General features: G+C 40.7%; 2 long non-coding RNA genes across 2 annotated transcripts; one reads left to right on the forward strand and one right to left on the reverse strand.

Moving 5' to 3' along the window:
- Window positions 1-975: 975 nt before the first annotated feature.
- On the reverse strand, window positions 976-1,980 carry LOC138481509 (uncharacterized). Its single transcript, XR_011274257.1, has 3 exons — window positions 1,861-1,980; window positions 1,657-1,767; window positions 976-1,176 (listed from the first exon to the last, which is right to left on the reverse strand). It is a non-coding gene; the product is annotated as an uncharacterized lncRNA (long non-coding RNA).
- Window positions 1,981-5,442: 3,462 nt separating this feature from the next.
- Window positions 5,443-6,457, forward strand: LOC138481510 (uncharacterized). Its single transcript, XR_011274258.1, has 3 exons — window positions 5,443-5,562; window positions 5,656-5,766; window positions 6,247-6,457. It is a non-coding gene; the product is annotated as an uncharacterized lncRNA (long non-coding RNA).
- The last annotated feature ends 562 nt before the right edge of the window (window positions 6,458-7,019 follow it).

Below are 7,019 nucleotides of genomic sequence, written 5' to 3' on the forward strand. Positions count from 1 at the left end.
GGGGCATTGCACATTATTAATTGGCAAATTCCCGTTCCTAAACAGCCACAATGGCTCTGAGGGGAAGGCAATTAAAACAAGCTCTTACCACACCTCTCTAACTAGGATACACAGCCCATAACAAATGTTTCTGGATTTCCTGTCTCATAACAATGATTTGCTTCCTATTAAAAAGTGTTTCACATTTTTTTGGTTACTCTTTGCTCCTTCGTATTATTTAGCTTTAGCTCTTGCTTTCACCACTTTTGCTGTTTTGGGTGTCAGAGTTTCCAGTAAGTAAAAAAAATAGGTCAGCATTAATTGCCCTAAACCTGGATTTTATACTTGAGAGCCAGGAGATCCTGACTTTAAGGTCTTTTAGCATTAAGGTCTTGATCAGATCAGGTGTCAATCCAGCCTTGTCATCACACCAAATTTGTAGCCAATTAACTAAAGGCTGTATGGACAAGATATTGCTAATAAATGCATGATCCAATTCTGAATGTACTCCATAATTAGAGACCAAACTGGGTAAACCCAGAATACGTTTGAAAAAATAATTTTCAATCATCTGAAGTGGATTTACATTTTTGAACCCCCACATCTCCATGCCGTACCTAGCAACTAACCCGCCCTCCCCCAGTGCTTGTCTAAACTTCACTGACTGTTTCTTCACGTGCATACCTGGAGAGAAATTTGAAGAGAAACCGATTCCTAAGTAATCAAAGGCATTAACCAGCGGGATAACAGTTCCATTGCTACACACGGGTGTACATTTTTGCCTCCCTTCAAAGCAGACCATAATGATGATTTCTGAGCATTGCCCTTCAAATCAAGGCCATCCATGAAGACTGTGTAGTTAAGGGTAGGTTGCTGAAGGGAAAATAGAAGAGGACCCAAAAAGTGGGGCCCTCCCGTCCCCTGCACACTGTTTACTGATGCCACATAGGGCCTTCAAATATATGGATATAGATATATAACAGCAGTTTGTTAGTTGAGCATATAACAATTTATTTGGCAAAGAGGAAAACAAAATTTGCCAAAAGGCACATTCTGTTGTACAAAGTAATTCGTGACGTTTAACATATTAAAACAAATTGCGAAGAAGCAATAAATGATGGAGAGGTGATGCTGTCCAATTGTGGAGTGGCCGACGCGTTTCGAGGGTAACCTCTTCTTCATAAGGGCCCAATTGAACTGTTGACAACATTTCAAGGAGACAAAAAGTAAAATCTTTTATTTTATTTCCATAACAGTCAAGGACTGACTGACAAGCTGTACATAACTCGGGATGCTAGCGAGATGGTGAAGAGCAGAATACTGGAGATCTAGTATGGTGAAAAGAGTGAACTAACAGATCAAAGAGAAACACTCTATACTAATAGCTAAACACATAACAAAGGAGATGTATTGTGTGAGATCCACCTACATGGTGGGATCTAGAAAATGGCGTGATGAAGAGTCAGACAGATCGAGATAAGCCAAAAGCGGTAGTGGGTTCTAAATAGCAAGGACCACCCTTGAATAGTGAAAAAGCTGAGTCAATATGGGGAGCGTGTTTAAGAAAAAACCATACCCCTCCTGTGGACGGAGAAAGAATAACTCCAAAAGAGCGCTACTGAATAAAATAAATAATACTTAAAATTAACCGGAATTGGTTTTAAAGAATGCACTCACTCGAGTTGCGGGACGAGTAGCCAAGGCAACAGGGGCATCCGTGTGGTCAACAAGTATTCGAAACAATTATACGATGCAGGGCATCTGCAAAGAGACACGTACTGCTGGCACCTAAGTGGGGACATATACATTTCTGTTATACTGGAGAAAAATAAACCTGGGGTCTCCCAACCGGGCAAAGGGACCCAAGTAGCGGTAGCTTACCTGTACAGTGCGGGGAACACTGTTAGTGGAAACTGAAACCGGCAGGCAGTGGCTCCGCGCGGTCGTAACCTAGGTAACGAGCTGTGCTGGGGACACGCCGTCAGACGTAGAAAGGAAACTAAATAATAAACATAGAAAAGGGCATAGAAGCCGGTGAGTGAGGAATATGGAGGCCATCATGCAATGGCGCATAGTGCAAGCGTACTCATAGGGACTGACCAGAGATCAGGATAAATAAGAAAAGTAGAGTTAATATGTTCCATAATGAAACATAAGAATTCTGGTGTTCACCATCGCAACGCATTTTATAATTTTGGTTCTAATGGAACAGAAATTTGTGAATAGTACAATAATCGTTACAGTCATGATAGATAACACAAATGGTACATGCAGTTTACTCTTAATAGTCCAAAACAAATCATGTAGAGTCATGAGGCTACTCATTATATAGTGAGACAAGTATAATTCAATGGCAAGGGGATAAAAGATTGCGATGTAGCCTATTACTCATACAAGGTTCGAACGAATGGAGAGATGGTTCAATTGGTCATTCGTGAACAGGTGCAAACATTTAAGTGAATATAGGCAAGTCAAACATAGGAAAATACAGTTCCCTTGAAGAAAACATCAAAGTCACAACACTTGTAATGACAAAGAAAAAAAATTTTTTTTAAGGTCCGGGATACTGACACTTGTGTATAGTAGTTGGCGATGTAACATGTGAGTTTCACAATTCACTATAGAAAGCAACTCAAAGAGAATTCATCATTCAGACCCTTAGGTTGCAAAGTGTCAAGTGTGTGGATCCAGTACTTCTCTCGCTGTAACAACAGGGATTGGTAATTGCCACCTCTGTGTGGACGTTTGACAATTTCTATGACTTGAAATTTAATTTGTGCAATCGTATGTTGGAATTCGATGAAGTGCCTTGCCACTGGGGATCTGAGATTCTTACATCTGATGGTGGATTTGTGTTCTGACCATCTTTCTTTGACGGGTCTTGTGGTTTGTCCTATGTATAATTTACCACAGGGACATTTCAATGAGTAGATGACACCTGCGGAGAGGCAGGTGGAAAAGTCTCTGATTTTGAATTTCTTCCCAGTTTGTGGGTGAGATATCGTTTCACCTTTTATAACATTGTTACAGTTCGTACAGTTCAAGCAGGGAAAGGTACCCTTCTTTATGGTACTCAGTACAAGTTGTTTGTCTTTAGGAGGTCTTTCCGCTCTCACTAGTTTATCTTTGAGATTATGTCCACGTTTAAAGGCCATCATTGGTGCTTTGGGAAATAATTTCAGGAGAGAGGGATCATTGTGTAGTATGGTCCAATTTTTACGCAGAGTTTTGCTGATTTGGAAACTCTGTCGTGAGTACTTTGAAATGTAGAGTAGCGGTGTGGACTTATCCTTGACTTTAGGGATGCGTAGTTGTTCCTTCGTGAAGGTCTCTGATCTGTTGCGGGCTTCTCCTGTGATAGTATCTGGATACCCCCTAGAAAAAAATTGTTCAACTAGAAATGAACATTCTGAGTCAAGGCCTGCTGGGTCTGAGATAATTCTCTTCAATCTTAACATTTGACTGAATGGTAGGCTTTTGAGCATGGGTTTAGGATGGAAACTGCTGAAATGTAAAAGATTATTCACGTCTGTTGGTTTATGGTACACCGTGGTGTCGATGTGACCCTCTTTGATCTGTAAGCTCACATCCAAAAAATGTAATGGATTTTAAAAAAACCTTGAAGGATTTTAAATGACCAAAATGGGCTCCGGTTTATGCTAACACCTACATGTATAAATTTGAAAAAGAAAACGTGTTGGATCACCCATTTTGGTCATTTAAAATCTTGACCTGGAAACGTTATATAGATGATATCTTCGGTATCTGGTGTGGTACACGAGATGAATTGGATCTTTTTTTGGAACATCTGAATTCAGTGAACAACACAATCAAATTCACAATGGAAGTAGGGGACCCTTCATTACATTTTTTGGATGTGAGCTTACAGATCAAAGAGGGTCACATCGACACCACGGTGTACCATAAACCAACAGACGTGAATAATCTTTTACATTTCAGCAGTTTCCATCCTAAACCCATGCTCAAAAGCCTACCATTCAGTCAAATGTTAAGATTGAAGAGAATTATCTCAGACCCAGCAGGCCTTGACTCAGAATGTTCATTTCTAGTTGAACAATTTTTTTCTAGGGGGTATCCAGATACTATCACAGGAGAAGCCCGCAACAGATCAGAGACCTTCACGAAGGAACAACTACGCATCCCTAAAGTCAAGGATAAGTCCACACCGCTACTCTACATTTCAAAGTACTCACGACAGAGTTTCCAAATCAGCAAAACTCTGCGTAAAAATTGGACCATACTACACAATGATCCCTCTCTCCTGAAATTATTTCCCAAAGCACCAATGATGGCCTTTAAACGTGGACATAATCTCAAAGATAAACTAGTGAGAGCGGAAAGACCTCCTAAAGACAAACAACTTGTACTGAGTACCATAAAGAAGGGTACCTTTCCCTGCTTGAACTGTACGAACTGTAACAATGTTATAAAAGGTGAAACGATATCTCACCCACAAACTGGGAAGAAATTCAAAATCAGAGACTTTTCCACCTGCCTCTCCGCAGGTGTCATCTACTCATTGAAATGTCCCTGTGGTAAATTATACATAGGACAAACCACAAGACCCGTCAAAGAAAGATGGTCAGAACACAAATCCACCATCAGATGTAAGAATCTCAGATCCCCAGTGGCAAGGCACTTCATCGAATTCCAACATACGATTGCACAAATTAAATTTCAAGTCATAGAAATTGTCAAACGTCCACACAGAGGTGGCAATTACCAATCCCTGTTGTTACAGCGAGAGAAGTACTGGATCCACACACTTGACACTTTGCAACCTAAGGGTCTGAATGATGAATTCTCTTTGAGTTGCTTTCTATAGTGAATTGTGAAACTCACATGTTACATCGCCAACTACTATACACAAGTGTCAGTATCCCGGACCTTAAAAAAAATTTTTTTTCTTTGTCATTACAAGTGTTGTGACTTTGATGTTTTCTTCAAGGGAACTGTATTTTCCTATGTTTGACTTGCCTATATTCACTTAAATGTTTGCACCTGTTCACGAATGACCAATTGAACCATCTCTCCATTCGTTCGAACCTTGTATGAGTAATAGGCTACATCGCAATCTTTTATCCCCTTGCCATTGAATTATACTTGTCTCACTATATAATGAGTAGCCTCATGACTCTACATGATTTGTTTTGGACTATTAAGAGTAAACTGCATGTACCATTTGTGTTATCTATCATGACTGTAACGATTATTGTACTATTCACAAATTTCTGTTCCATTAGAACCAAAATTATAAAATGCGTTGCGATGGTGAACACCAGAATTCTTATGTTTCATTATGGAACATATTAACTCTACTTTTCTTATTTATCCTGATCTCTGGTCAGTCCCTATGAGTACGCTTGCACTATGCGCCATTGCATGATGGCCTCCATATTCCTCACTCACCGGCTTCTATGCCCTTTTCTATGTTTATTATTTAGTTTCCTTTCTACGTCTGACGGCGTGTCCCCAGCACAGCTCGTTACCTAGGTTACGACCGCGCGGAGCCACTGCCTGCCGGTTTCAGTTTCCACTAACAGTGTTCCCCGCACTGTACAGGTAAGCTACCGCTACTTGGGTCCCTTTGCCCGGTTGGGAGACCCCAGGTTTATTTTTCTCCAGTATAACAGAAATGTATATGTCCCCACTTAGGTGCCAGCAGTACGTGTCTCTTTGCAGATGCCCTGCATCGTATAATTGTTTCGAATACTTGTTGACCACACGGATGCCCCTGTTGCCTTGGCTACTCGTCCCGCAACTCGAGTGAGTGCATTCTTTAAAACCAATTCCGGTTAATTTTAAGTATTATTTATTTTATTCAGTAGCGCTCTTTTGGAGTTATTCTTTCTCCGTCCACAGGAGGGGTATGGTTTTTTCTTAAACACGCTCCCCATATTGACTCAGCTTTTTCACTATTCAAGGGTGGTCCTTGCTATTTAGAACCCACTACCGCTTTTGGCTTATCTCGATCTGTCTGACTCTTCATCACGCCATTTTCTAGATCCCACCATGTAGGTGGATCTCACACAATACATCTCCTTTGTTATGTGTTTAGCTATTAGTATAGAGTGTTTCTCTTTGATCTGTTAGTTCACTCTTTTCACCATACTAGATCTCCAGTATTCTGCTCTTCACCATCTCGCTAGCATCCCGAGTTATGTACAGCTTGTCAGTCAGTCCTTGACTGTTATGGAAATAAAATAAAAGATTTTACTTTTTGTCTCCTTGAAATGTTGTCAACAGTTCAATTGGGCCCTTATGAAGAAGAGGTTACCCTCGAAACGCGTCGGCCACTCCACAATTGGACAGCATCACCTCTCCATCATTTATTGCTTCTTCGCAATTTGTTTTAATATGTTAAACGTCACGAATTACTTTGTACAACAGAATGTGCCTTTTGGCAAATTTTGTTTTCCTCTTTGCCAAATAAATTGTTATATGCTCAACTAACAAACTGCTGTTATATATCTATATCCATATATTTGAAGGCCCTATGTGGCATCAGTAAACAGTGTGCAGGGGACGGGAGGGCCCCACTTTTTGGGTCCTCTTCTATTTTCTCTTTTCTGATTTAGGCTTTGTGCCAAGGCCTTTTTTCCTCCCCCGCACCTTTAAATTCTTAAACCAGCTCTTCTGTACATATAATGATGATTTGAATTTCTATATCAATTGTTACCAGGTGTGCACCACTGTCAGCATTTAGGTTGCTGAAGGGCACATGGCAAATGCGCAATTAGGACTGTGCCGTTTGCGTAGGCCAACAGTAGTAACAATCTATTGCGGACATCAGGTGTCGAATTTAGTAGGCGGCCATAAAGACAGTTTATGCACATACTAAAACATAGGGGTACCAGGACGCATCCCTGTCACACACCCATCTCTACTGGGGGGAAACATATGTGCAATGGCCATTTTTTCTACTTTTAACATCGGCATGATCCGATTGGTGGAGACTTGCTAAAGGTTTGACTATACACCTATACCCTCTGGGCAGTTCATGGACTTGGGCATATGCT

The sequence above is a fragment of the Ambystoma mexicanum genome, chromosome 5p (assembly GCF_040938575.1).
Source record: "Ambystoma mexicanum isolate Mex_15411 chromosome 5p, UKY_AmexF1_1, whole genome shotgun sequence".
Lineage (NCBI taxonomy): Eukaryota > Metazoa > Chordata > Amphibia > Caudata > Ambystomatidae > Ambystoma > Ambystoma mexicanum.